Source organism: Podarcis pityusensis, assembly GCF_964106645.2.
Source record: "Podarcis pityusensis genome assembly, chromosome: 17".
NCBI lineage: Eukaryota > Metazoa > Chordata > Lepidosauria > Squamata > Lacertidae > Podarcis > Podarcis pityusensis.
The window spans coordinates 3,357,794-3,378,927 of record NC_138042.1 but is presented as its reverse complement, the minus strand read 5'-3'; the positions used below and the strand labels follow the sequence as shown (position 1 = coordinate 3,378,927).

Here is a 21,134-nt window from a genome sequence, read left to right as displayed (position 1 = left end):
AATTCTGTTAACTTGGTCCCTTTGCAAAGGCGGACTCAGCTGTTTGTTTGTTGGGCTGTGTTGATTTCCACTTGGAGCCAGTGTGTTCGGAAGTAGAAGACACGTGGAGATCCTTTCCATGCTGTCCTGATAATGGACTCCTGCACACCTGGGCCTCTGTCCTCTGGTCAAATAAACAAACATACATAACAGAAAGGCGGTGGTCCCTGGCTAGTTTCTCACAGAACAAGCGAGACCTTGTTTGTACAGTTCTACAAAGGCTGGAAACTTTTCTAAACCTAAAGCTGGGAATCTGAATTAATGGTTAATTCAGGGGGAACATCTGTATCTCTCTCCCTAATAGCTGCCCATGGCTTTATCTAGCAAAGGATTCTGAACTTGGTACACAAGGGTTGCCCCCACCCCCTCGGAACACTAGGACTCCTGAGCATCCAGTGAAGCTGAAGTCCTTCTCACAGCACACAGTTAAACTATGGAATCTTCTCCCCAATGAGTGTGTGGAATCCTATCAATGGCTGCTGGCCATAGCGGCTCAACGGTTGGAGGCAAGATGCTTTTGCACACTGGTTGCTAGAAACTCTGGAGGGGGAGGATGCTGTTGGGCTCAGGTCCTGTTCACAGGCTTCTTTTGGGCATCTGCTTAGCTGCTGTGCAAACAAGATGCTAGACTAGATGGGCCTTGGAGCGGAGCCAGCAAGGCTGCTCTAAGGTGCTTAATGGCTGCACAGCCCCAGAGGTCTGGTGGGCAACCTCCCCTAGGAGAGTCCCTTGCTACTCTTAGGATGAAACTCCTGGGTTACTAGGAACACTTTGAAAATCATTAGCTTAGGAACACTTTGAGAAATACTTGCTGCATTCTAAGCTAATGATTTTCAAACATCCCACCTAGACCAGAAGGTAGCTGTGGTTCAAAATCTTCCTTGCGTTTCTCTAGAACTAAACAATAGCGCTCGGCTAAAGTTTTGTGTTCAAAGTTTAACTTGGTTAACATTTTCAGATTGTGATCAGTATTCGCCACAATCAAAATGGGCCTTAGTGCATTTCCTACTCCATGATTTCTTCAGTAAATGTCCTTTTGGCCCTTTCCATTCTTGCTTTTTGTCCCCCCCCCCCCTTTTCCAGGCCAACTGAGCAAAATTCAGTACTTATTGAGCAAAATAAACAGGCGGAAACTGAAGAGGGTACAAGAAATAACGTATGCCTCTCCTTGAGCTCCATGGAGGGAAATGGAATAGCATTGAAACACATTTAAGCATCAAAGAGAGAAGCATGGGTCTCCCATGTTTAGTTTGAGCATTATGGCAGCCTCATAGCTGTCAACCTTCCCCTTTTTTTGCGGAAAATTCCCTTATTCCAGCGCCTTTTCCCGCTGCTATCCCAGATTGTTAAATATCCCGTAGATTGTCCCCGAGACAGGTGAGGCTGCTGTTCCCTTATTTTCGAGGCTGCCCATCCCTTATTTTCAAATCTGAAAGTTGACAGATATGGGCAGCCTGTAGGGCCATTCCCTTGATGCGAGGACAGGACACTTAAAGGACAGGGTTCAGCAGTGTTGTTTCTGCTTAACTGAGCTTGCATGGCAGTTGGGGGGGGGATTATAATTGACTGAGGGCCACAATTCCAGCTGTGCAACTATCCAGGGGCTACCTGTAAGTGGTGGGTGGGACAACAGGCAAAGGTGGGTGGAGAAATAAACACATTTTTAACCTTTGTATGGGAGGCTGCTTTCTACCAACACTCTTCTTCATCTAGGCATCCAAGAGGCAGAGTTCAAGGATGCAGGCCAGCTTGGCAGAAACACTCAGGGAGGCTGAGGGTATGAAGTAGAATGGAAATGAGTGTGGAATTTCGGAGGGGGGGGAGGGAGGGAGAAGAGTCATATTTGGTATAGAGAAACCTGTGCCTGCTAGTGAAAAGGACTACAGGGGGAAAAAATAACAATTGGTCATTTTTGTTTAAAAGCCAGTGCATTTTGTCTTCCTGACAATAAGCTCGTCTCTCTACTCTTAGGGTGCTTCCAGGTGGCCTGATTTTTTGTTTTTAAGCATTTGTCCTAATTGGTTTCTGGGGAAGTTAAATGGTGTTGCATCAAAGCAAGTCCTGCCCCACACTTTCCAGTGCACTTTCCCATTACCTCCCTTAATGCAAAAAGGCCAGTCGTTTGAGGAAGTGGGGTTGTTGTGCAAAACTTCCCAGTCCACTGTGATTGCCCAATAAGAATTTACTGGCGTGTGGTTGTCTCTATTTTGGGGTGGGATTCAGTCCAGAAGTGCCCTTGCTCAGCTGTAATTGTAAGCGAGGCCTACAACCAACCAACATTCCATGCTGGCTCTCTAGGGTGGAGCGGTGCTTGTTCACCATATATGCGTCCCCCTAATAGCAGGGTTGTGTATATGCTGCAATTCTGTGGAAGTGGGCGAAATAATGTGGAATGTAGCGTTTGGCAGAGAGTTTGGTGGTTTTCCATTTTGAGGAGAGGGGAAGCAACTTTCTGTCTTCTTTGATTGCAAAGATAACGCTTAATAATATGTGGGCAAAGGTACTGAAATCTCAGAAGCCTTCGCATAATTGAATTGAGTGGGTGGGGGCTTCACTGCTTATTATGTCATTACTTTCCCCTGAGTTGCAAAATGAAAATTATGCAAGGTAAGAAAACTTGCATATTTGTATAATTGAGATGGGGAGGGGGGGTCTATAACTTGATTATCTTGGCACAGAGTTCAGCGCTGCTAGCTTGCAACCCCATTTACCTTCCCTCCAAGTCAGGGGCCCCCTCCAGATGATGTTGGAGTCCCATCAGCCGCTGACAGTAGAGCCAGTAGTCAGAGACAATTGGGAGTCCTAACATCTGGGAGGCAACCCCTATATGATGAGAAGTAAACCCCCCACCCCACCCAACAGTGCAGGACTTAGTGAACTGCTGGAATGTATTTGCAGTATCTGCTTTCTTTTTACATATGCATGCAAGGACATAAGCAGGAGATGCTTCTGCAGAAGATGTCCAATCCCTCAAACTCTGCTCCCAGTTTTCTACCCCTTGGGATGTAGCACTTAGTTCATCCTCGCCTTGCATGTGTTCCCTCCAGAGCAAACTGTCTCCCTCCACGTGGCTTCACCTTCTCAAAACACTGGTGGCTGCGGAGGATTGCCCAGCTACCGAGAACATGAATGCTAAAGCTCCTGGCCACTCATTTGCAAGTTAGCCAATCTCAAGCACTTTGCCAAAGCCCTGGGAGTTAAGCTCTGTCTATTCTGGTTTCGTGTGTGAATATATGGTTTGATGTACTCACTAAACCTATTTTTAAACAATCTCATTCTGCTACAGCGGAAAGAGGCACAGTATGGCTGTGATCTGAGCTGACACCACTGTGGGAACTCAAGCTGGTGGTGGAGGTGCTGAGGCTGCAGCTGCCTGTGGTTCATTATGGCCAGCGGCTCTACCTGCGCACAGCACGGAGGCCTCTACCGTGCAGGGGAAACTTCAGTGTGCCTAGCTATGAGCTGGCAGGTTTCACGTCTTTGCACCCTGCTGTTTCCTGGCTTGCCACCAAGCATGCAGCAAAGAGCTCAGCAGCAAGTTCCCGGGGAAGGGCCACAGCTCAGGGCTAGAGCGGCTGCCTTGCATGCAGAAGGTCCCAGGTTCAAACCCCAGTGGCACCTCCAAGTAGGACAGGGAGTGCACCCTGCCAAGCTGCTACCAGTCAGTGCAGGGGCGGAGCGGGGTGGGTGTGTGCCAGCAGGGCGGTGGCCCAGAGCAGATTTTTGACTGGGTATGAAACAGGTGCCTCCAGGGCCCTTCTCCTGGCATCAGAGGAAGCAACGCTTAGGGTGGCCATAAAAGTGTTGAGCTCCCCCCACCCTTTTGGGCCAAAGTTGTTGAGCTTTCTTAGTTGTGGAGCTGTTTTAAAGGAAAGCTGGCAAAAATGACACTGCTGACATGGATTGCCGTACGTCTGGATTTTCCCATTTTGATGATTTCTGCCTGGACACTGCTTCCGACCGCAGTATTTCAGGTATGTCTGGGAAATTCTGGATGTATGGCAACCCTGGCAACACATGCAGAGAGGAGCAGCAGGCCAGGCCACGCTGGGGGTGCCAGCGTGGGGGCACTTACTTTGCCCCCACCAAGTGCCGCGTTGGCTGGCTCCCCCTTGCATGGATGGGTAGGTGTTGCAGCGCAGCCCTGCTGAACTCTGGGGCAGGGCAGGGCCCCTCTGGCAGTGTCGGCTGGTGTGCCACAGTGGGATCCTTCACCCTCTGCGCCCCGCCCCCTGGCACATGCATGCCCCTCCAGTGCATGCTCCCCTGGCACCGGGAACTCATGCTAGGTGGCTGATTCAGTGTCAGCTAGATGGACCTAGTGATCTGACGCAGTACAAGGCAACTTCCTAGGTTCCCAAGGCCCCAAGGTTTCTGTTCTGGTAAGAGTCCTGGGGTGCTTCTGCATCCTGGCAAATTTCAGGCTGCACAATTAAAGTTGTTTTCAAGGTCTTGTGCAACAAACCTGCTTCTCCCAAAGACTTCACTTTTCATGATAAGGAAAGTGCTGGAGAGTGAGGGAAAACACTTGCTTTGACCCTTTAATTTCCCTGCAAACAAATCGGGGTGAATGCTCAGTGAAAAAGTTGTCTGGAAGTATGCTCAGGCTGGTACCAAATGGGCATTGGCTTTGGCTCCTGCTCTGTGACCTGCTTTTCAGTGTATTATGCTTTACTGCTATTTTTGGGAAGCTTGGGAAAGAGAAAACACCAACAAATCCACTTTGCTGCTCGCTCACCATATTTCTGATCTTTAGTACATGGTCCCCACAATGGCAAAGTGGTGTCCAAATCAAAGTAAGTCCTGGCACCACTAAACCAGGCTAAATTGGCACCTGAACTTTCATTTCAAATATGATTTTAATAGAAGGGTTGTGGAATATTTTTTCCAGGGAGCAGAGCAGAGCCCATTCATCTTGACCTCAGATACCCTGATAAAACAACCAAGCATTCTGCAGTGGAGTTTATGGTTTGTGGCTCTGTTTCTGAGCTTCTTGCTAAATCTACCCATTGTTACAGCACTCTCTTTTTTAAGGTATAGAAATTACTTTCCCCCCTGTTTTAAGTCAGATGATGATGATTCACAACTTCAAACACTGTTCTAGAATGGCTTGTTACAGCACTCTTGATGGAAGATGAGGCGCTCTTTCTCTTTGATTTTATAGAATTTTTGATCAATGCTTTCTCTATTATCATGCAGAAAGATGTCTGGAACTGGAACATGCACAGGGTCTACCAAAACCCTGTTCGAGTGCTTCCCCATCTAGAAGCCTGAAATGTCCCATGCCCATCTTGCCCAGGACACCCTAGTTACCAAATACAACACACACAATCCTAAAAGGAGGACATCTTCATATGGAAACATTTTTTTAAAAGTGGAAAATGCTGTTTCCTTCCCAACGAAGGTCCTTTGTCCATCACAGAACTTGCAAAGCAACACATACTGGACAGAAAGTCAGGGTTGTGGGAGTTTCATATTTTCATACATATGGGTGGGAGAGAGGAATTCCTATGTGGGTCCTGAATGTGTATCTTATGGAAGCTTGTAAAATACTGTGAAGCTGCCTTATGTCTCTTAGAGTCAGCATATAGATTACTCTAACTCTGGATTGGCAGTGGTAAGGAATCTCTGGCCCTCTGCATGTTGTTGGACTACAACTCCTATCAGCCCCAGCCAGCCTTGGCCCAAAGGTCAGGGATGATGGGAGTTGGGAGTCCAGCAGCATTTGGAGGGCCACTGCTGATTTAGGACACCTAGTTTGGGAGACAACCCCTTGGAAATTATCTTGTGCACACTCAATGTACGGTCAATTAACTGACTTGCACAGGAGAAATCCCTGATGTCCCTGTTGGTGTCTAGGGCTGAAACACTGTTTGCCTTAAACACACTCGCAATCTGCAGGCGCCAGCAGGGCTTGGGCTGACTTGAAGTACAACTTTGGCAGCTGTTGCTGAACTCTGCAAGATAGGCGTCTGAATCACTGCAGAGCTGCCACAATAACCCGTTGAGCAATCTGCATGGCTGCTGTAAGCTCACACCCTTCCTGGAAAACCCTTAGCCTAAGGCAAGGGGGGAAAGAACCTTCCTCTGCCTACAATGCAAAGTGAGGCAGCGCTTTGCAGGAAAGTGAGGAAGGTTCTCCCCTCCAGCAGGCCTTTGCTCATGAAACGCCAAGGCTCCCTTGAAAGAAGCGCCTACAGGGTGCATTTTCTACCACTGAGTAGGATTGTCAACTGACCATAAATTTTATTTTTTTAAAATATCAGTCTGGCATGCTCCCGTGTCCTTAACAGCAGTCAGTCAGCAGGAGAAGTATTTTTTATTGCATGGAGAGAATGATCAGGTGCTGCTACACTCAGAAAAATTAATTATCCTCCTACCAAATAAAGAGACGAGGAGGTTGTGATCCTCCCAGCCTTTCTCAACCCTGGGTCCCCAGATGTTTTTCGCCGACAGTTCCCATCACCCCTGACCACTGGTCCTGTGAGCTTGGGATCATGGGAGTTGTAGTTCAACAACATCTAGGGACCCACAGGTTGAGAAAGGCTGCAGGTTGTTGGACTACACTTCCTATCATCCATGACCATCAGACATGTTTGCTGGTTCTGATGAGGATTTGACTCAGCACCTGGAAGGTGTAGATTCCCCATCCTTTTGTGAACTGTGGGAATGTACAGAAACAGGTTGCAGAGTGGCTTTCAGCGAGCTGTGAACCCCTCTCATGTGTGAATATTATTGGCAACTGCGAGCATTGGGGGCAGAGCTGCTGCTCATGGACTGAGCAAGCAAGCAGCTTCCACCGCCCCCTCCAAAAAAACCTCCTGCCGCATTCAACTTGCTGCGAGCTGGTTCCACCTAGCTGGCAGACAACAAGCAGCAAAGCTTCCTCAGCTCTCTGGCACAGAGGAAGTCAAAAAAGCCACAGCAGGGCAGATGCTGGGAGGGGTCTCTGACAGTACAGAGAGAGGGAGGGAGGGAGGAAATTGGTCAGAGGCAACATTTCCCAAACGCAGCTGCCTGCCCCACCTGCTCAATGCATAATCACAGTGCAGGGCGGGAGCCCAGGAGTCCTGATTCCTTGGGCAGGCAGATCAAAACACCAGGGACATTTGCCGTGGCAGAAATAAGAAGGTTCTGGTCCAGCTTGGCTGTGTGGCAGCACTCCTCTTCGTTTACCAGATATACTTAGCATGAATTTCCTCTGGTAGTTGACTACTGCCTTCTTTTTGTTTTAAAAGGCAACATGGATTAATGTCATGAAATAAACCCAGTAAGCAAATTAAAATTGGCCTGACTCACTTAGGAGCAACGGGGGCTGGGAATGGCAGGGGTGACATGCAGTCCTTTGTCTAGGCACCTATAAAAATTAAACACAGACTCCACTGTATTCCAAGAACACAGCCGTGTGTTAAAACAGCCTGTAATGAGACGTCCACTTCCCACACCCAGATCCAGGAAGACCAGGGCTGCATCTGACAAAAAGAGCATCCATCCTTTATGCCAGGTGTGGGGAAGCTGTGGCCCTCCAGATGTTGCGGAACTACCTATTCCTATCGGCAGCAGCAAGCATAGCCAATGGCCAGGGATGATGGGAATTGTAGTTTAGTCTGGTCTGGGGAGCCAAAGGTTGCCTGGGCTTGCATTGTGATCTCTGGAACAGTGGTGCCCCCTTCATTTAGATCAGCCTGAGCCAGTCTGGCGTTCTCCAGGTGATGTGTGCAGCTCTCATCGTCCCTGGCCATTGCCCATTCTGGTTGGGGCTGATGGGAGTTGGAGCTGGGCTGGTCCTGTATTGGGGTCTGCAATGTGAGTAAACTACCAGGGAGGCAGCAAGGCAACAAGTCTTTGTGGGGAAAGAGAGAGAAATATAAACATAAGGAAAAAAGTTTGGATTCCAATTCTTGGCCTTGTCAAAACGTGTTCTGGAAAGGAGTCAGGAAAGAAGATCAAAGGCAGACATGACATTTTTGCAAGAGCAAACTTAGAAGCTCCTCGATTTTGTTCGGTCCAAGTGTAATTCCCTTCCCGGGGGGTGAGCTCTGAACGACATTATTACAGCAAAAGCCAGCTAGGCAGGCTCCCAATTGGCTAATACCAATCATCACAAAACCCCTCTCCCACCCTCAAGCCCCCAATTCCCAGAAGAATTGCTTTTGGCTTTCGTTGTTGCTACATTCCTCCTCTTGTTGCTTTTGATGTTGAAATAAAATAGAAGGGGCAATCTGCTTGAAGGATTGACAAAGGGAGCATGACTGATGGACGAGTCAGCGTTCAATGCTCCAAGATGCACATTTGTCACTTCAGTTGCAAAACCAGGTTCACTCCAAGGCTGAAGGAGCCACTGTAAGATCTCTTTTATGTCCTCCTCTCTCACACCACCCCAACAACTTTCTGTGCCTTCCAGGGCAGACTTTCCAACAGCTGCTTACAAACCCCCTGCTATACTCTGCAACTGTAGTATAGCGCAAGTATCCCCAGCTCCACCTTAGGCCTAACCTGATTTCTCACTCCTTCATCTGCCCAAAGGGGAATGATAAAACTGACCAGCCTCACAGGGCTGTGCTACGAATGACCAAAATACTACCCATGAAGATATTTGAGCGCTAAAAAGAAATCCCGTTTTAATTATACTTTGACACTTTGTTTACGAGCTGTACTGGAGGTTAATTTAGAGTATGGTTACCAGACGTCCCCATTTTCCCGGGAACAGTCTCCGGATTTACAAATCTGTCCCCGGACAAAATCCATCCCCAGAATGTCCCCGGATTTCATCTAATGTCCCCGGATTTATATTTTAAATGTTGTAGATTTATTAGTAGGCAATGAATGTTGTGTGATTGGTTCTATGGCATAAGACACATCATATGGGGATTTCCGGCGAGGCAAAATGGCGGGCACCATGGCAGCGAACAGCTCCTGAAGCCAGCCAGAGCCAACTGCGCTACCAGGCTGGCTCCAGGCTGCTGAGAAGCACTGCCACCACCGAGGGGGAACTGGGGACACCCAGCGCGTCAACTGAGGGAACTGCTGACACACACACCCCGCGACCCAAATCAAGCCGGGAGCCAGAGCGCCCAGCCAACCGGCTGACTGCCCAGCGGCGCTCCGGGGCCAGTAAAAACGCAGAGCCGATGCAGGGAGAAGGAGGAGAGGAGAAGGAAGAGGAAGGAGAAAATAGAGGAGAGCCCTGACCTTGCCGTGCCGCTGCCATGAGGAGGAGGCAGGAGAGCACCGGGAGGGCAAGGGCACATGGCCGAGCCCAGGCCTGACCCGAGCCTTCTCCATGGCAGCTAGCACTCCAAGACAGCAGGCTGAGGCCCAGAGGAAGGCTGCGCAACAGAGGAGACCACAGAAGAGAAGATACTACTTCTCTTTTTAAAAAAATATTTTTTTAATATTTTTTTTTCTCCTTTTTTTAAAAAAAACTGTCCCTAGATTCTTTGAAAAAAATCTGGTAACCTTAATTTAGAGGTATTGTTTGTGCATCGGAATGCTAGGCTGCATACATCCTGCATTTAAAGCAACTTTAAAAAACGTGACCCCCAAAGCATCCCGAGAGACAGTTTGTTCAGGGTTGCTGGGATTCGTAGCTCCGTGAAGGGTACACTACAGTTCCCAGAATTCTTTGGAGGGGAAGGCATGTGCTTTAAATGTGCACAGCCCTAGTCTCTGCCCCGCTGATGCCTCCTGCAGACGGACCCTTTCCTTGGGTGCCCCCTCGCTTGCTTCCGCGGCAGGCCTGACTCGAGCTCTGATGGCGCCAGTCCCAGACCCCTCGCGCCATGGATTTGTGCAGCCTGCTAATAATGGCTGTCAGAGCTTAAGAGAGGCCAAGGTGAGCTTAGGGTTTAGCTCTCCTGGGACGTCTTGGCTGGCTTGGCACAGAAGCGATGCTGGCACCCAGGGCAGCGGCTCAGGAGCATCCTGGAGAGCGATGCTCCACAGCTCAGATATTCCCTTCTTTGGGCATCGCTCCCTCTGGCAAGCGGAGCACTTGGCTTGGAAGGCAGCACCTCTCGCCTGCCTTTCCGGCTGCAGTTCATGCCAGGAGGAGGGGCGTTCCACTGCATTAAGCCCTTGTTCTTGGACCCCGATGCCACCAGCTGGGCAGGATTTCTCTCGTTAGTGTCCTTGTTCTCTCTCACACATATGCAGACACACAACCACAACCCCTGGCCTTCCCCGGACCTGCTGCCTAGATTTTTTCAAACAGCTGGACAATTTCAGCCGGTCTTGTGGAAATGGAGGAACAAGATACTTCCTCTGGACAGCTGTAAGCAAACCGCAGCACCCACACCCCCTTCACAAACCAATCTCTTGCCACTGCTGCCCCAGAGATCCCAGATGGGCTTTCGCTTTGGCCTTTAAGAGCAGCATGCACGGCCACCGGGTTCTCCGCACTGGGGGACAAGTGGCAACTGCTGAAGTTCTCCCTCCAAGGGGACAGTTGAGGGTGCCATTTCATATGCAGTGTGGCACCCCGGGACATGCGCCGTGCCCACATGGGAGACGGTGGAGGTGTAGGCCTGGTTCCAGCATGAGGCCAGGCTTGCACTGTGGCCTGGCCCTCTTGACTCGGCTCAGTGCACGGGAGGCCAGACTGACCCGTCCCATTTCGCTGCCTGAGGCGAAGCAGAAGGGGCCGGCCTCCACCGCCAAAGCCTCGCTTACTGAGGTGGTGTGACAGCAGCTTGCGGGTTCTGCCCAAATCTCACCAGAAGCCAACGCTGCAGCCATTTCTCCCCGCTTCTCCAGTGGGGCCCCACCACACTGGGATTCTGCCTCCCGAGGCAACCTCTTCAGTCGGCCTCATGGGTGGGCCGGCCATGACTAGAGAGGCAAAGCACCCCAAGGAACAGGGGCCAGGTCCCTCACAGGACTTGGTTTGTGCTTTATACCCTCCTTAGATACCAGGCCATTTGGCTGTGTGCACACTGACCTTTAAAACCCACTCTGTTCCTCAGAAGGGATTTGGCCGCTGTGGTTTATCCGTCAGAGTTACAATTCCAAGAAACCCTTAACAAACTACAGCGCCCAAAATTCTTTGAGGGAAATAATGTGCTCTAAAGGTACAGTGTAGAAGCAACCATAGTCCATTGAGCCCAGTATTACCTACTCTGACTGGCACCAGCAGCTATCCAGTACTTTGGCAGCGAGGGGCCTGATTCTCTACCACCAGCTACTTGGTTGTCTGCATCTAGAGCCTTCCGCATGCAACACATGTTCTCGGTCTCTGAGCCATAGCCCTGTCCCCACTTCAGACCTTCTCTGAGGCGTGCATGCCAAAATGGTGGGCCAACATTAGTTTTAAAAAAGCGGAACCTGCAACAAAGTTTTGCAGCATGGAATACTGCTGTTCAGAGTTTCTCCCCTCCTGAGCTTTCCATTTTTGCCAGCAGTCTGATGGCATTCTGCGGTCACTGAGCATGCTCAGTGGAGCTTGGGCTGTTTGGGGGCAAGGGTGGCTGGCAGAAAGGGGTACAGTGGCCCCTGGTCTCTCATCAGCCACCTCCCTGAGCTTACTGGAGGGAGAAGGGTAAGGCCGCAGGGAGGGCAGCGCAGGAGAGGTGCCGTAGCACGAGCACTGGATTGGCTTCATCACCCCTTAGAGATTTCTAACAAAATAATTGTTTGCACTTCCACAAACCTTTGGGGTTCCCCCAAACCCACTGACACCTCCCTCTGTGCAGAAGGTGCTGTTCTGGTTACGTTAGGATCTACAGCCAGCAAATTCAGGGTTGGTTCAGCATTCAGTGTTGGTATATAAGCTCTCCAGGTTTAGCGGAGGGCAAAAGGTTAAAGGTTAGGTTCAAAAGATGGTCTGCACATGCTGATAGAGGAGCGAGCACATTTATGTAGGTGATCTCATTGTGCCCAACATCTGCAGGCAATGCCCATTTTACAGATGGATAACAGAGACTTAAATACTTGAGCACACCCAGTGAGTCCATGGCTAAACTAGAAGCTGAGCTCGGACCTGAGAGATCTGAGTCAAAAGCATGATCTCCTGGCTCTGGATCAAGCAACACTCTGCTCCTCTTCCCCTGTGATGTCATGATGAAATGGTTGCAGTTCATTCCCAGCAAAAGAGGCAACGTCCCCTGCAGAAGAACAATGCTCTATTTAAAGAAGCCAATTCCTTGGAAAGCAGGTCAGAGCCACATTCTTCCTTCTCTAGACTGACAGACATGTAGACTGTTGTACCACAAGTTACAAGGAGCCAAGGGACAACGGCAATCATAACCCTACTTGCCTGGGAGTAAGCCCACTGAATTCAATAGGACTTACTTCTCAGTAGACACAGTTGGGTTTGTGCTGCAAGACATTATCAGTGGGCTGTAAACCATCATAGGCGAAAGGGCATTTTTCTTAAAGAATCTGAGGAAGGAAAGACAAAACTGCATGAAAGTTACGTAGTTATTGTTGTTTAATTCCTAAAACCAAAACTCTGGTGTCTAAGCTTCAAAAGCCTACAAAATATTTTTTTCTTAAAAAGGATCTGAACAAGGAAATGCAAAACTTGAATGCAAGTTACAAAGCTCTTGGTTTTCAAAAATTCCTAAAACCCTGACTCGTCGTATCCATTCTCCTCCACCACACCAGAAGACTTTTAAGATAAAACAGAAATGCAGATGGGGTTCTAAAAGCATTTAAATATATATATATAGAAAGCAAAGCAAACCACAACCAGTTTGTGCTTCGAAATGTGCAGAAAAGAAAACATCCTTCAGTCTCCTCCTGACAAACCCTGAGAAGCCACATTCCTTCAGATGCCCTTAGCTGGAGCTGCTGGCCTTTGGGGAGTTTCCGCCCAGCCACAAAGGACCCTCCCCACCCGCTACAACCTCTCTCACCCCTGCAAGGCAAGGGTTAATGGCAATCGCTCCTCGCCATCTAAGGGCAGCAGAAACCCAACCCCGTCAAAAGCCATAAAAGTCCATTTTCAGGAGCGAAAAGAAGGCTGTGATTTATTCCCCTTCTCATAAATAACAGTGTTGAATTAAAGGATTAAGGAAAAGGAGACCTATTCTGGGAAGATGGGACTCTGAACAAAGAACTGGGCGCCAAAACAGGATTCAGGACGCCTAGTCAAGAATAATTAACACAGAGATTAGTTGGCACCTAACAACATGTCCTGTGCCACTCTGCTGTATGGGGTTTTTTCTTTTTAAGTAATAAAAGGGTAATTTTCCTTGCATCTTCTGGTTTTTGATTGTATGGTTGGGAAGACTTCTAAATGGAGCTGTGGCCAAGGGTCTCTCAAATTTCTCAATCCCAGTTGTGGGCAGAGAACTTTTTTTGGGGTGGGGTAGATTTTACTTAATTCTCCAGGAGACAGAGAAATCCTCCCACATTTTCTCAGGTGTAGGACTTGTCATTAGCAGTGGCCGTGGAACTGTTCCTTTACTTTTTTCACACAGTTCCTTTCTCTTCTTTTCTTAAGGGGTGTTGCTGTTGTGGCACCCTCCCATGTGCATTTGCGGTCACACGCAAGCTGAGAACCTCAGTGGCACCCTCTGGAGGCTTCACCCGGAGCAACTAACTTGGTTCTCCCCTCCGTGGCTCTGGTGACAATAACAGCACTTTTACTAGCTGCCATGCCACCATTATGCATCCTTCACAGAGTCCTGGACCGAGTCCTGGGATTCTTTTTTGTGCTTTAAATGTTTGGTGCTTATGCAGCCTGAGACCCAGCAACTGGCTTGCCTGCCCTGCCCCCACCATTAATTCCCACTCCCAGTAATTCTGCAAACACAGGCCCTAGCAGAGGCTGATCTGTTAGGGGAATGGGGCACTGCCCCAACAACCTCCATCAACACCCACCTGCCCTCCCTTCCCACTCCCAGCCTCTCCAGGGGGCGGGACTGCCTGCCAGGTTTCCCCTCCTTAGTCCCAGCATTGCTCCTTGCACACTCCACAGGGAGAAGGATGGGGGGGGGACGGGACTAGGAGTTGTCTCTGCCAGTTGTGGGTTCTCTGGCACCACCTACTGTTGGGCTCCCACCCTACCATTCCCAATGGACACCAGTCAGCCATAGCAGGTCCTCAGTTCTAACTAGCAGCCTAGTTTTGGGTGACACCTGACTTGAGAGCAGTACATGTGAAAAGGATCTAGGAGTCTTGGTTGACCACAAACTTGACATGAGCCAACAGTGTGACGCAGCAGCTAAAAAAGCCAATGCAATTCTGGGCTGCATCAATAGGAGTATAGCATCTAGATCAAGGGAAGTAATAGTGCCACTGTATTCTGCTCTGGTCAGACCTCACCTGGAGTACTGTGTCCAGTTCTGGGCACCACAGTTCAAGAAGGACACTGACAAACTGGAACGTGTCCAGAGGAGGGCAACCAAAATGGTCAAAGGCCTGGAAACGATGCCTTATGAAGAACGGCTAAGGGAGCTGGGCATATTTAGCCTGGAGAAGAGGAGGTTAAGGGGTGATATGATAGCCATGTTCAAATATATAAAAGGATGTCACATAGAGGAGGGAGAAAGGTTGTTTTCTACTGCTCCAGAGAAGCGGACACGGAGCAATGGATCCAAACTACAAGAAAGAAGATTCCACCTAAACATTAGGAAGAACTTCCTGACAGTAAGAGCTGTTTGACAGTGGAATTTGCTGCCAAGGAGTGTGGTGGAGTCTCCTTCTTTGGAGGTCTTTAAGCAGAGGCTTGACAACCATATGTCAGGAGTGCTCTGATGGTGTTTCCTGCTTGGCAGGGGGTTGGACTCAATGGCCCTTGTGGTCTCTTCCAACTCTATGATTCTATGATTCTATGATTCCTCACTATTTTAGCAACCTGACTAAGGGGTCAGCTGGGGCATTAGAGTTTGGGTGCCACTAACGCGATGGACAGCCCCATCTGACCCACGGAGCACAAATCCATAGCTGAATCCCCACAGAGATGAACAGGAGTTGTGCAAGAACAATGCCCACTCCTTCATTGTAGTGGATGTTTTATCTTGGGTCCCAATACATCTGGACCAGCCCATTTCCAGACCCATCCTATCCACTTTATTCAGTTTCAGAGAGACACCTGGTGGCAATAGCGAAGAACTGCATATATCACTTCAAGTTGAAGTGTTTGCATCTGCATCAGGAGTAGCCAAAGTGATCCCCACTGGATGTTGCAGGACTACAACTCCCATCATCCCTGACCACAAGCCATGCTGTCTAAGGATGGTGGAAGCAACACTTGGAGGGCACCACATTGGCTATCCCTGATCGGGGGATCTTTGGATTGTGGTTACGAGAAGAAACAATGATCAGGAAAGTCTGCATGTAGGCGTGCACAGAACATTGGGTTGGAGGGCTGAAGGAACTTTATCCTTAGGCGCTGGTGATGGTGGAGCACCAGACACCCTGGTTGGAACCCTCAAAGTCAGATCCCATTCTGAAGTGGGGTGGAAGGGCAATTGACTCCGTAACCCTCCGTAGGGCAGGAGATGGTGTGGATCAGATTACAGGAGTATCCTGGTCTCGTCGCTGTTCATTTCCTGACCGGTTTGAGCCTTAAAAGGTATGCTCTCTCCGAAGGTTGGGTCTTCCTTTAGAAACTGAACCCTTTGAAGGGACCCCTCAATATTCTTATTTCAGGAATAAAGGCAGAACAGGTGAGGCGGGGATGATAGCCCTATTCTCTCCAATGCAAGTAGGTACATATCCCATTCTTCTAGATCCAGGTTCCTTCTTAACACGAAACAAGAACTTGGGAGACTTGGGGCACTTGTGGTCGCACCACAATATTTTCTCCTCATTGCCTCTCAACGCTGCTGAAAGCTCCACCTGTGGAACTTCTGTTTTTCTGGCAGCTGTTGAGAGAGAGAAACTCCACCAGAAAAAAAAGATGTCAGGGCTTCCATTACTGGCACCTGCCCTGCAACACTCTTTGTGGGTAAAATTAGATGGCTTCATAAAGCAAAGCCAGAAATGGATTGTGGATACATCTTTTGTTGGTTGGTATGTACCTCAGCATTAATAAGGTTTGTCTATATAAGTTCACTCCTAAATAACTGGATGATGTTTCTATGATAGCATTCACTAATTCAGATCCTCCAAGTATCTCTATTTTCCAGGGATGTCCCTGATTTAGAGAAGCTGTCCCGGTTTATGATTTGATCCCAGAATGTCCCACTTTTGCTTAGGATGTCCCTATTTTCGTTGGAGAGTATGGAGCTATCCCCAAGCCGTCTGAAGGCAATCCTGTATAAGGAAGTGCTTTAAATGTTTAATGTTTTATTATGTTTTTTATATATGTTGGAAGCTGCCCAAGAGTGCTGGGGCAACCCAATCAGATGTGTGGGGTATAAATAGTGAAATTATCATTACGGAGTGGGATGTCCCTATTTTTATTGGATAAATATTGGAGGGTATGCTAAATAGCATTTAGTTCAGTGCCCTGCTGTATCTTCCCTGCTACTGCCTTTGCTCCTGGGAGAATGGAAATTTAAACTCCTGTGGCACTTATGCTTCTCAAACTGCTGGAGGCCTCTCAACAAATTGGGGAGATGGAGAAAATATGGTTTTTGTTTCAGACTTACCTCCTTTAAGCTGGTTACAAATTATTTCTCTCCACCAGGCATAATATGTATGTGCCTCCTGATTTCCACATGTGATTTGTGGTCACTGACTCAATCAGAACCCCGTCTGCAGTTTCAATGTGTCTCTTTTAGGCGCTTTACTGTTAAGATTAGGCTCCATCTTTCACTTCATACACCACACACTTCCTGCATGAGAAACTGTGTATAGGGAAAAATTTAACACCAATAGAGAGAGAGAGGTTTCAGAATGAGACAGGTTTAACAGTGGTTAAGAAAGTTAAATACCTGGGGATTATCATGACAGCAAAAAATGGGAATTTATTTAAAGATAACTATGAAAAATGTTGGGCTGAAGTGAAAAAAGATTTAGAAATTTGGTCAAATTTGAAGCTTTCACTGTTGGGCCGTATTGCTGCAGTTAAAATGAATGTATTGCCTAGAATGTTGTTTTTGTTTCAAACATTGCAAATTGTGGACAAAATGGACTGTTTCAAGAGGTGGCAGAGAGATATTTCTAGATTTGTCTGGCAGGGCAAGAAGCCCAGAATAAAATTCAAAATATTAACAGATGCAAAGGAAAGAGGTGGATTTGCCCTGCCAGACCTCAAACTTTATTATGAATCCGCAGCTTTTTGCTGGTTGAAAGAATGGATGCTCCTTGAAAACACTGACATTTTGGATTTAGAAGGTTTTAACAATGTATTTGGATGGCATGCATATTTGTGGTATGATAAGGTCAAAGCACATAAAGCATTTAAAAACCATATTGTTAGGAAAGCATTGTTTAATGTTTGGATAAAATATAAGGATTTATTGGAAAATAAAACCCCAAGGTGGCTGTCACCGATGGAAGCGAAAGCTCTGAAAAAGCTTAATATGGAGGTCAATTGGCCGAAATATTGGGAAATTTTGGAACAAGATGGAGATAGATTGAAACTGCAGAGTTTTGAAAAATTAAAAAATAAAGTGTGAGACTGGCTTCATTATTATCAGATAATGGAGGCATACAATTTGGACAAGAAAATTGGCTTCCAGGTGGAAAAATCAAAATTAGAAACAGAATTGTTAGAACCCAAAACTAAGATTTTGTCAAAGATGTATAACTTGCTGCTGAAATGGAATACTCAGGATGAAATGGTGAAATCTGCTATGATTAAATGGGCACAAGACGTTGGACATAATATTATGTTTGCTGACTGGGAACAATTGTGGACCACAGGTATGAAATTTACGGCATGTAATGCCTTAAGAGAAAATATTATGAAAATGATATACAGGTGGTACATAACCCCAGTCAAGCTTGCAAAAATCTACCATGTGCCTGATAATAAATGTTGGAAATGTAAAGAAACTGAAGGTACATTTTTTCACCTTTGGTGGACGTGCCCAAGGATTAAGGCTTTCTGGGAGATGATTTATAATGAACTAAAAAAGGTATTTAAATATACCTTCTTGAAGAAACCAGAGGCCTTCCTCCTGGGCATAGTCGGCCAATCGGTGTTAAAAAAGGACAGAACTTTCTTTATGTATGCTACAACAGCAGCAAGAATACTTATTGCAAAGCATTGGAAGACACAAGACTTACCCACACTGGAGGAATGGCAGATGAAATTGATGGATTACATGGAATTGGAGGAAATGACTGGCAGAATCCGAGACTAGGGAGAAGAGTCGGTGGAAGAAGATTGGAAGAAATTTAAAGACTATTTACAGAAATATTGCAAAATTAATGAATGTTAGAATGATGTTGGATTGAAGTTAAGTGGTTTCTAGCTGTACTGGTATAAAAGAATATGGAAAAATTGGTTTTTAATATGTAAAAATTTAATGTTATAATATATCAAGATTAAAGATTAGGATTAAAAAGGAGGGAAAGGAATTGTTGGATTAACAAATTGAACTGGAATACAAAAGAGGGGACTTCCGGGTTGGCGCCATCGCCGAATGGCGGACTCCCTCCGAGCTCCGGAGGGAGTCTGCTCGGCAGGGGCTGGGTCCTACCGTGCCGGCGACGCGGGGACCCTCAAAAACCACGGGCACGGAGCCCGTGGACATGGGGACTCGGCTGGCACCGCTAGCGCCCTCCCGACTCGTGAAGGAGCCTTTTTAAAGGCTTCGGATCGGGTGCCGGGGAGTGGCGTGGTGCTTTGAGTCCATTGCTTCCCCTGCCGAGCGCAGCCGCATGCCATTCGACGGAGAGCGCTGACTTCTTCCATTGGAAATTCGGACTATCAACAACAACCCGTGAGTAATTGGGAAACCGGGTACAAAAGGAGAAGAAAAAGAAATTTTTTTTCGGATTCGGCACGAGCGGGGGGGATCTAAAAAGGAAGTCAGTCCCCCCCCCCGATTGTAAACATTCTAAAACAAGGACTGGGTAACCAAGATCGAAAGAGAAGTTTATTGCTGACAAAAATCATTAATTCCACGAAGGGAAATTACAAGAATTGTGCTGGAGGAGAAGAGTGGAGGGTGAGAGGGAAAATGCAACCCCCCCTGGGAACCGGGGCGATTCGTAGAACCTGGCGAAGAGAGACGGAGACTTTGACAGCTGTCAAAGTAGCTGTCAAAGCTGGAGAATATAAAGAGGACTTTGTTACAAGGACTTTGCTGGCTAATTCTGTTACAATTTGACACAATATGGATATAAACTGTCGGAAAATAAGGAACAACAATTTGACTTTTGGATTAGAGGATATAAAGTTACTACAATCCCCCTAGAGGGGTTTCGGGACATTACAAGTGGTCGTATGTGGAAAATCACTCTGGGATTCGTACAGGACTTATCTTCTGGGAAAGCTGCAAAACTGAAATAGTATTTTGTCTACAGAGGTGTTTACATTAAAAGGAGACAATAGAATTTTCTATTGAAGAAAGGAAGGGACTGGACGTAAGTTTTTGTTCCTGAACAACAAACCTCTGTAAAGATACCAGATTTCGGAATAAGAAAGTTTTAGCAGCTGAACAAGACAAGAAACCTGAGAAAGTAAGGAATAAAAAGAACAAAGGACTAACTACGACACGGAAAGAATAATGGGAGGAGCAGCAAAGACCAAGGAAACTAAAGGCATCTATTAGACTGGATTTTTGAAGTTAAACATTATTAAAATAAACAAATTAAAAGAAAACCGGCAAGGTGGAATGGGAAAAATCTGGCCATGGACTTGAGATCTCCAGGCTGACAACATATAGACTGATGGACATGTGGAATTCAAACCGGGGAAGGGAAGGGGGAGTTTTGGAATCCAAAGGCTAATGTAACTATCTGTCTGAACCTTTTTATACTTTTTATCTTTTATTTTTTTATATAACTTTTGTATATCATGGTATTATGATTTGGCATGTTAAAAAAAAAGGGAATTCGTGGAAGGAAATTGGGGTTGATCTTGGGGAAAAATCTTTTTTCTTTTTCTGTTAATGATGAGGGATGATGATAAAATTGTATAATTTAAATTGGTTAATGGGTTAAACATATTAAGTTTTAAATTGGGAGTGAGAGCTTGTGGAACCAAATTAATGAAAGGGGAATATAGTCGGGGGGGGGGGGAGGAGGGAGTCCCAGAAAGAAGATAATGAAAGTAAGGTTCTAAATGTATTCTATTTTTTTTTCTTTCTGTTATTTTTCTATATTATTGGAAATTCTAATAAATATGATTTAAAAAAAAAATGAACTGGAATACAAAAGAGGGAGGTATGAGGAGGTCCGGTAAACAAGTAAACGTAAAAGAAGTGATGAAAAGATGGAATTGTTTTTAACTGTTTTTTCTTTTTTGTACTTTGTATTTTTCCTTTTTATTGTTAATTTTCTTATTAATGTGATTTTTCTTCTTTTGAAACTTTAATAAATATTATTTTTTTAAAAAAGAGAAACTGTGTATAGGAAGTGCAAATACTCCTGTAGAAACACACACTTTTAACTTAGGAGTGTATCTCTTTGCAGAAAACAACTCCAACTCCCATCAGCCCCGACAAAAACGGGCAATGGCCAGGAACGAGGAGAGCATTTCAGCTCTGGCCCAGGTTTGCCACTCCAGTGAGAATCAGGCCTTGGGCACAGATGCTGTTGGAATAGAACACCCATTGCTCCTGACTACCGGCCAAACTGTTGGGGCCAATGGAAGTCTGAACCCAAGAACCTTGGGATCAGCAACTGGGAACCACAGGGCCAAATCCGCCCCCCTGTGCTGCACCAATGAGAGAGCGGAGCGAGAGAGAGGCTGCAGCAGCCGGCCTATAAAACTGTGACCACCCCCCCTTGACCAATTAGGCACAGTTACACAACTTTCATCCCACTGCTTATCACAAAGTGGATCTCATTGGCTTACCCTCATACATATACATCCCGCCCATTCGTCTCCTTTGTCCAATGGGCAGGGCCAGGCAGCCAAGGATGACCAATGACAGAAAACGTCTGACCGCAGAAGCGACGTCCAATCAGATGCTTCCGCCTGAGTTATTGGCCGAAGGAAGTTCGGCGCGAAGGCGGGAATATCCAGGACAAGAGAGGCTGTAGGAGAGATGTGTTATCACCCACGCATGCGCAGTTGGAGGCCG

At 47.0% G+C, this 21,134-nt stretch overlaps 1 long non-coding RNA gene across 1 annotated transcript; it reads right to left on the bottom strand.

Moving 5' to 3' along the window:
- Positions 1 to 67: 67 nt before the first annotated feature.
- Positions 68 to 21,118, bottom strand: LOC308466601. The gene is made up of 4 exons (XR_013980906.1): positions 20,906 to 21,118; positions 16,581 to 16,778; positions 11,152 to 12,417; positions 68 to 163 (listed from the first exon to the last, which is right to left on the bottom strand). It is a non-coding gene; the product is annotated as an uncharacterized lncRNA (long non-coding RNA).
- Between the last annotated feature and the right edge of the window lie 16 nt (positions 21,119 to 21,134).